General features: G+C 45.6%; 1 long non-coding RNA gene across 1 annotated transcript; it reads right to left on the reverse strand.

Annotated features, from left to right (window-relative positions):
* Positions 1 to 631: 631 nt before the first annotated feature.
* On the reverse strand, positions 632 to 8,611 carry LOC139563818 (uncharacterized). Its single transcript, XR_011672649.1, has 4 exons — positions 8,018 to 8,611; positions 3,614 to 3,841; positions 3,346 to 3,467; positions 632 to 2,541 (listed from the first exon to the last, which is right to left on the reverse strand). It is a non-coding gene; the product is annotated as an uncharacterized lncRNA (long non-coding RNA).
* Positions 8,612 to 8,851: the final 240 nt, after the last annotated feature.

The raw sequence follows: 8,851 nt of genomic DNA on the forward strand, positions 1-8,851 counted from the left end.
AAAATCACTGACGTCATGATTTGACCTCGTATTTTTCCCGAGTTGCCAGTTGTTTTTGAACACAGTATGACTCAACGCCCGGGAGGCAACCCGGTTCCCAAAACGAATACAATCCATTTTCACCCGGTGCTAAACACGCCTACACGGGCGCCCGAGACAGATTTATCGAACCCCCCCTCAATGAGTGAGGAGGAAAAAATGTTGATTACATCATCGTGCTAGTGCTACTGGCTGCCTCAGGTCCAAGCATCCTCCCCTCCCACCCCCCAATCCCTCCACCACCAATTGACAATGGACTGCATTACACCAGAGAGGATAGGGGGCGGGTTGTTGTAGATGTCAACAGAGCGTTTACCGAGAGAGCTACTATGCTTTTATTTGTAACTTTTCACTTTTTTTTTTTTTTAATCATCGTCATGAATTATCATAACCCTCATTAACATCATCTCGGCATTTAACAGAGCAGGTCATTTGGGGAATTTCCACTAGGAGTCTTTATGGAGGACCCATGTATTAGGCTACATCATAACACAAATAAATACTTGCTGCTTGGAAGATATATAAGGAGACGAGGATGAACAAATATTTGCAAGAATAAAAAAAAGGGGCACATGCTGACCATAAAGGTTGATTTCTTTAGGATTGTTTCATCCATTGTGAATACAAACTGCTTTATTTTAAGGCTAAAGTTATACAGTCCATAACATTGAAAATCAGCAAGCATAGTATTGCCAAGCAACAACGTCGGACAAAACGTACATGAATTGTGAACTTCAATGTGCTGCATACAGTATGTCTCATACAGATAAGTAACAATAAAAGGGACAAATATAACTTATTTCAAGGCCTCATTGTGATTATTTCATACGCGCGTCATGCGTATGAAAGGCAGATAGCCTAGTGGTTAGAGTGTTGGTCTTGTAACCGAAAGGTTGCAAGATCAAATCCCAGACCTGACAAGGTAAAAAAAACTGGATTTTTTTTAAAATAACTGTCACTCTGCCCCTGAACAAGGAAATTATCCCACTAGGTCATCATTAAAAATAAGAAATTGTTCTTAACTGACTTGCCTCGTTAAATAAAGGTAAAATTGAAACAAATGTGTATTTTACATTGTAATTATTTATCAGCCGCTCCGATCTAGAGTGTCTTCATCTTCTACCCTCAAGCCTCATCTGACTGCTGAACAATTAATCAAACAGCCACCCGGAATATTTGCATTTTCCCCCCCCCCTTTTGTACACTGCTGCTTCTTGCTGTTAATTTTCTATGTATAGTCACGTCAGATAAGGCTTGAGGCTGGAAGATGAATGAACTGTAAAGGCACTCTAGATCACAGCGGCTGATAAATAATTACAATGTAAAATACACATTTGTTTCAATTTGACCTTTATTTAACAGTGTACAAAAAGGGGGAGGGGGGGGGGGGGGAAAAAAGGCAAATATTCCGGGTTAATTAATCAAACGGCCACCCGGAATATTTGCATTCCCCCCCCCCCCTTTTTGTACACTGCTGCTTCTTTTCTATGTATAGTCACGTCACCCCTACCTACATGTACAAGTTACCTCGACTAACCTGTACCCCCTGCACATTGACTCAGTACTGGTACCCCCTGCACATTGACTCAGTACTGGTACCCCCTGAATACAGCCTTTTTATTGTCATTTTGTTACTTTAGTTTATTTTGGAAATATGTTCTTAATGCAGTTAAGAAAATTTAGTTTAGTAAGCATTTCACAGTAAGGTCTACACCTGTTGTATTTGGCACATGTGACAAATAACATTCGATTTGATCTTAAAATAGCTAGGTGGGACAACATATCGCATGGCATAGAAAGTAAACATTTCCTCAATGTAGCTATCAGTAGTTAAAACTAGAAGATGGGTCAAGAGCTGGGTTGTTTATTTTTGTGGAGGGAAGTCAAGGTGAGGAGGAGGATAATTAAAGATAATGTTTGAAAAGGCATGGTTTCAGAAGATGGGCAGGGAACTGACCTCCCGTAGGGGTGAGAGGGCCAAGAGACCAGAGGTGGCAGAACGGAGTGCTCAGGTTGGGGTGTAGGGTTTGAGCATAGCCTGAAGGTAAAGGAGGGACAGTTCCTCTTGCTGTTTCCGTAGGTAAACACCATGGTCTTATACTGGATTCGTACTTCGACTGGAAGCCAATAGTGTGCAGAGGAGCGGGGAGACATGAGAGAACTTGGGAAGGTTGACAACAAAGAGGGCTGTTGGCAAGGGTTTAACGGCAATAACACTTGAGTCATTTAGCAGACGCTCTTATCCAGAGCGACTTACAGTAGTGAATGCATACGTTTTCATATGCAGGGAGCAGAGGCAACAGCAAAGTTGCAGTAGCCCAGACAGGAGAAGTGACTGGATTAGGACCTGCACCGCTCCCTGTGTGAGCTAGGCTAGTCTTTGAGCAGGCATGCCCGCCCCGGGAGGAAGAGCAGCTCTGTCTTGTCCAGGTTGAGCTTGAGGTGGGTGGGCCGACATCCAAGTTGTGATATCTGCCAGGCACGCAGAGATGCATTTCGCCACTGTTGTGGAAAAATATTGATTCAAATACTTCTCAGATACCAGAGCTTGTGAAATCAATTTGACTTTATCACAGAGAGCAACAAAGCCGAGTTAGTTCATGAAACTGAATCTTTATTCTTAGTGCTTGGTTTTGATAGTCTTACACTTACATAACGTCATCACCCAATTTTACGAATCTCGTCTTACTTAGTTTCCATTCTCTAAATTGGCTCAGAGATTGGGGCATAGATTCTATTGGTGGCCGTGACATTCATACCCCTTAGATAATGTTCCTGTCCAAAGGTCTAGATCGTCAATGTATGCTTAACTTATGTATGTGCGTGTCCAGTAGCCTTCACAAGATCAGATATGGCCCAGACCAGTCACGTCTTGTTAGTTTACCTTGTCTCGTCTCATCTACACAGATTCTGCTTACGTTCTGTTTTTTTACATGTCCAATGGTCAATTCGATGTTGATCTAGCTCTGTACACTCACATGGGCTTTCAGCCTTCATTCTGCTGACACATGTCTAATATTTAAACTTATATTGATTATTCTTTCTACTTCAAAGATAACAGTTATAGGTTACTGAGAATCATCAGATGACTGGAAAATCTCCAACACCACCTGGGTTTCAGAATGGGGGGAGGGAGAAAAGTAGTTGAGTGTCATCCACATAGCAATGTTAGGAGAGACCATGTGAGGATATGACGGAGCCTAGTGACTTGTTGTATATAGAGAAGAGGAGAGGACCTAGAACTGAGCCCTGGGGGACACCAGTAGTGAGAGTACGTGGTGTCTGCACAGATCCTCTACACGTCACCTGGTAGGAGCAGTCCGCCAGGTAGGATGCGACCCAGGAGTGTGCAGAACCTGATACGCCCTGCCCTGAGAGGGAGGAGAGGAGGATTTGATGGTTCACGGTGTTGAAGGCAGCGGATAGATCTAGAACAGAGGATAGACCCAGGAGGATGAGAACAGAGGAGAGAGTCTGACTGGTTAGGGTCAAGAAGATCGTTCTGAGAGAGATAACGAGAAAGTTGATCAGAGAGAGCACGCTCAAGTGTTTTGGAAAGAAAAGAAAGGGATACCGGTCTGTAGTTTTTGACGTCAGTGGGGTCGAGTGTTGGTGTCTTGAGGGGAGCAACTCGGGTCATTTTGAAGTCAGAAGGGAGCCAGTTTGTGCTCAGGGATGAGTTGACGAGGGACGTGAGGAATGGGTGAAGGACTCCAGAGATGGTGTGGAGAAGGGAGGAGGGGATGGGGGTCGAGTGGGCAGGTTGTCGGGCAGCCAGACCTCACTAGTCGCAGGATGCCATCTGGAGAGAGAGAGGGGAGAAAGAGGTCAAGGCGTAGGGTAGTTCTGTGTGAGCGAGACCAGTGGACACAATAGGATGAGTGAATAAGTAGCGGATGTCGTCAACCTTTTCCCCAAAGTGGTTGACAAAGTCGTCCGCGGAGGGATGAGGGAGGGGGGGGGTTGAGGAAAAATAAGTTTCCTAATGTTGTGGAAAAACCGATCCAAAAGATCAAGGCAGAGACTATTTAATTATGTAACAGAAATATCTTTAATCAAGCTACTGCAGGGGAGATCTAACTCGGATTTCAAAAAATAAATGGTTACATGTCCCTTATATAGTGGGAGGTGATAAAATATTGTTTACACAACAGTTTTGTCAATACAAGCAACCGTGGCTTTGTGTTAGGGTGTAGAAAGACATAACATTACAGAACAAATCCCTGCCACCACACTATGGTTAGAGGCAGAAGCTCGACATTTAGAGTGGTAGAAAGTGGCTTTAGCAGCAGATACAGAGGAAGAGAAGGTAGAGAAGGAGGAGTGAAAGGATGATAGGTCCTCCGGAAGTTGAGTTTTCATTTTCTCTCAGCTGTCTGCAGCCCTGTTCTGTAAACATGCAATGAGTCACTCAGCAGGAGGGGAGGGCCGGGAGGAAAGGGAACCGTGCGAGTCATAGGATGCGGAAAGGAAGGAGAGTAGGGTCGAAGAGGCAGAATCAGGAGGGAGAAGGATTTAACAGACGGCAAACATGATAGGATAGAAGAGAGTAGTGGGAGAGAGCGAGAACAAAGACTGCGACGGCACATGACCATCTGGGTAGAGGCTGAGTGGTTAGGGTTGGAGGAGAGGGAGACCTGGAGGGGGTAGGGACTGAGTGGTTAGGGTTGGAGGAGAGGGAAACAGAAAAGGAAACAAAATAGTTATCTGAGACCTGGAGGGGGGGTTGCAGAGAAATCAGTAGGCGAGCAGCCTCATGTAAAGAAGAGGTCAAGCGTATTGCCTGTCTTGTGAGAGGGAGATGATTAAAAAAGGCTGAGGTCAAAAGAGGCAAGGAGGGGAAAGAGAGAGTTGGAAAGAAATTAATCATAGGCAGACGTCGGGGGGTTGAAGTCGCCAAGAACGACGAATGATGAGCCATCATGAGAGAACAGTCAGATGAAGACAGAGCAGCTGGAGTAGCAGTGTTCTATGGGGTGACATGTCTCCGTCAGGGCCAATAAGTCAAAGGACTGAAAGTCAACATCGGCTGAGATGAACTCAGCGTTCTTGACCACAGATCGGCAGTTCAAAGCGCTGCCAGAGACCCAGGTTGTGCGCGCAGGGTACACTAAATTAGAAGGGTTTCAGCCAAGGGCTGGGGAGCATCTAAAGCCTACAGGGAGATGTGTGAACAGGTATAGAAAAACACACAGTTTACAAAGCTACAAAAGAGCAAAACAAGATCTGTAAATAACTAGGGAAGATACTCAAGTGAGAGAGTGGAGACTTCCTCTTTCCTTCTCGACCACAATGCCGCAGAACAGTCTGTTTCGGCGACGGTCTTAGTTTTGCAACAAAACTGACACGACCGTCGTTTACAGCTGAACCCTGCGAAACCAGGGGAGACTGAAGAACTAACGCTAATTACCTAGCAGAGGTGAAGAGTACACCGCCGTGTACTAATCGATGATTGCCTAGGAGATGAGAAACCACTCCCCCTCCAATACAGCCTCTGATTACCAAAACAAGTCACAAATCGCCCTGCCCTTTAATCCGGGTTCATGTGTCAACAACTATCTGCAAATGATGAGCAGGAAGCAGTTCCCACATTAAGTAGGCTACTGGGAAGACAGGAAGCAGTTCACACATCAAGTAGCCTACTGGGAAGACAGGAAGCAGTTCACACATTAAGTAGGCTACTGGGAAGACAGGAAGCAGTTCACACATCAAGTAGGCTACTGGGAAGACAGGAAGCAGTTCACACAGCAGTAGGCTACTGGGAAGACAGGAAGCAGTTCACACATTAAGTAGGCTACTGGGAAGACAGGAAGCAGTTCACACATCAAGTAGTCTACTGGGAAGACAGGAAGCAGTTCACACAGCAGTAGGCTACTGGGAAGACAGGAAGCAGTTCACACATTAAGTAGGCTACTGGGAAGACAGGAAGCAGTTCACACATTAAGTAGCCTACTGGGAAGACAGGAAGCAGTTCACACATTAAGTAGGCTACTGGGAAGACAGGAAGCAGTTCACACATCAAGTAGCCTACTGGGAAGACAGGAAGCAGTTCACACATCAAGTAGACTACTGGGAAGACAGGAAGCAGTTCACACATTAAGTAGGCTACTGGGAAGACATGAAGCAGTTCACACATTAAGTAGGCTACTGGGAAGACAGGAAGCAGTTCACACATTAAGTAGGCTACTGGGAAGACAGGAAGCAGTTCACACATTAAGTAGGCTACTGGGAAGACAGGAAGCAGTTCACACATTAAGTAGGCTACTGGGAAGACAGGAAGCAGTTCACACATCAAGTAGCCTACTGGGAAGACAGGAAGCAGTTCACACATTAAGTAGGCTACTGGGAAGACAGGAAGCAGTTCACACATCAAGTAGCCTACTGGGAAGACAGGAAGCAGTTCACACATTAAGTAGGCTACTGGGAAGACAGGAAGCAGTTCACACATTAAGTAGGCTACTGGGAAGACAGGAAGCAGTTCACACATCAAGTAGGCTGCTGGGAAGACAGGAAGCAGTTCACACATTAAGTAGGCTACTGGGAAGACAGGAAGCAGTTCACACATCAAGTAGCCTACTGGGAGGACAGGAAGCAGTTCACACATTAAGTAGGCTACTGGGAAGACAGGAAGCAGCTCACACATCAAGTAGCCTACTGGGAAGACAGGAAGCAGTTCACACATTAAGTAGGCTACTGGGAAGACAGGAAGCAGTTCACACATCAAGTAGGCTACTGGGAAGACAGGAAGCAGTTCACACAGCAGTAGGCTACTGGGAAGACAGGAAGCAGTTCACACATTAAGTAGGCTACTGGGAAGACAGGAAGCAGTTCACACATCAAGTAGTCTACTGGGAAGACAGGAAGCAGTTCACACAGCAGTAGGCTACTGGGAAGACAGGAAGCAGTTCACACATTAAGTAGGCTACTGGGAAGACAGGAAGCAGTTCACACATTAAGTAGCCTACTGGGAAGACAGGAAGCAGTTCACACATTAAGTAGGCTACTGGGAAGACAGGAAGCAGTTCACACATCAAGTAGCCTACTGGGAAGACAGGAAGCAGTTCACACATCAAGTAGACTACTGGGAAGACAGGAAGCAGTTCACACATTAAGTAGGCTACTGGGAAGACATGAAGCAGTTCACACATTAAGTAGGCTACTGGGAAGACAGGAAGCAGTTCACACATTAAGTAGGCTACTGGGAAGACAGGAAGCAGTTCACACATTAAGTAGGCTACTGGGAAGACAGGAAGCAGTTCACACATTAAGTAGGCTACTGGGAAGACAGGAAGCAGTTCACACATCAAGTAGCCTACTGGGAAGACAGGAAGCAGTTCACACATTAAGTAGGCTACTGGGAAGACAGGAAGCAGTTCACACATCAAGTAGCCTACTGGGAAGACAGGAAGCAGTTCACACATTAAGTAGGCTACTGGGAAGACAGGAAGCAGTTCACACATTAAGTAGGCTACTGGGAAGACAGGAAGCAGTTCACACATCAAGTAGGCTGCTGGGAAGACAGGAAGCAGTTCACACATTAAGTAGGCTACTGGGAAGACAGGAAGCAGTTCACACATCAAGTAGCCTACTGGGAAGACAGGAAGCAGTTCACACATTAAGTAGGCTACTGGGAAGACAGGAAGCAGCTCACACATCAAGTAGCCTACTGGGAAGACAGGAAGCAGTTCACACATTAAGTAGGCTACTGGGAAGACAGGAAGCAGTTCACACATCAAGTAGGCTACTGGGAAGACAGGAAGCAGTTCACACAGCAGTAGGCTACTGGGAAGACAGGAAGCAGTTCACACAGCAGTAGGCTACTGGGAAGACAGGAAGCACTTAAAGTAGATAGTCTCGGACTGTCTTTTTGCTAGCTAGGACCACAACAGATAGACAACCAGACAGTCCTAGACCACAACAGATAGACAGCAAGACAGTACTAGACCACAACAGATAAAGACAACACAATTATACTTACTCCTGGAGACATCACGAGTCCTCTCGATATAGAATGAAGTAATGGCACCCTATTGCCTATTTAGTGCACTATGGGCCATGGTAAAAGTCGTCTTAAGTCTCGTTTGGGCCACCACAATCCCACCAGAACAGCTTCAATGCACCTTGGCATAGATTCTATAAGTGTCTGGAACTCTATTGGAGGGATGCAAATCTATTCTTCCACAAGAACTTCCATAATTTGGTGTTTTGTTGATGGTGGTGGGAAACGCCGTCTCATGCAACGTTCCAGAATCTTCCACAAGTGTTCAACTGGGTTGAGATCTGGTGACTGAGACAGACACACTCCCAGTCTAAACAGTTTGCGCATATATTTTGACAAAATGTGATGTTTCGGCTGTTCGCTCACACAAAACGTTTTCTTGAGGCAAGTCGCGCAAACCTGAACCTAGCATACCTGAACCTAGCATACCTGAACCTAGCATACCTGAACCTAGCATACCTGAACCTAGCATACGGACTGGAGGTGGGGGAAGGACACTCACTTTAAACCCCTATGCTCTTTTAAGACCCTTCTTCCAAAATCACTGAGCTCTCTTCTGTTAGCCAAGGTAGTAAAACATATTTGGGAAAGGGGGCATTTTTATAGATGACCCCTAAGCATGATGGGATGTTAATTGCTTAATTAACTCAGGAACCACACCTGTGTGGAAGCACCTGCTTTCAATATACTTTGTGTCCCTCGTTTACTGAAGGGTTTCCTTTACTTTGGCAGTTACCTGTACATGGGCAGCACATTGATGCCACACTTGTTCTACCTGATGGCATTCACCTTTAGCCTGGTCCAATTCTTGAA

Source organism: Salvelinus alpinus, chromosome 34, assembly GCF_045679555.1.
Source record: "Salvelinus alpinus chromosome 34, SLU_Salpinus.1, whole genome shotgun sequence".
Lineage (NCBI taxonomy): Eukaryota > Metazoa > Chordata > Actinopteri > Salmoniformes > Salmonidae > Salvelinus > Salvelinus alpinus.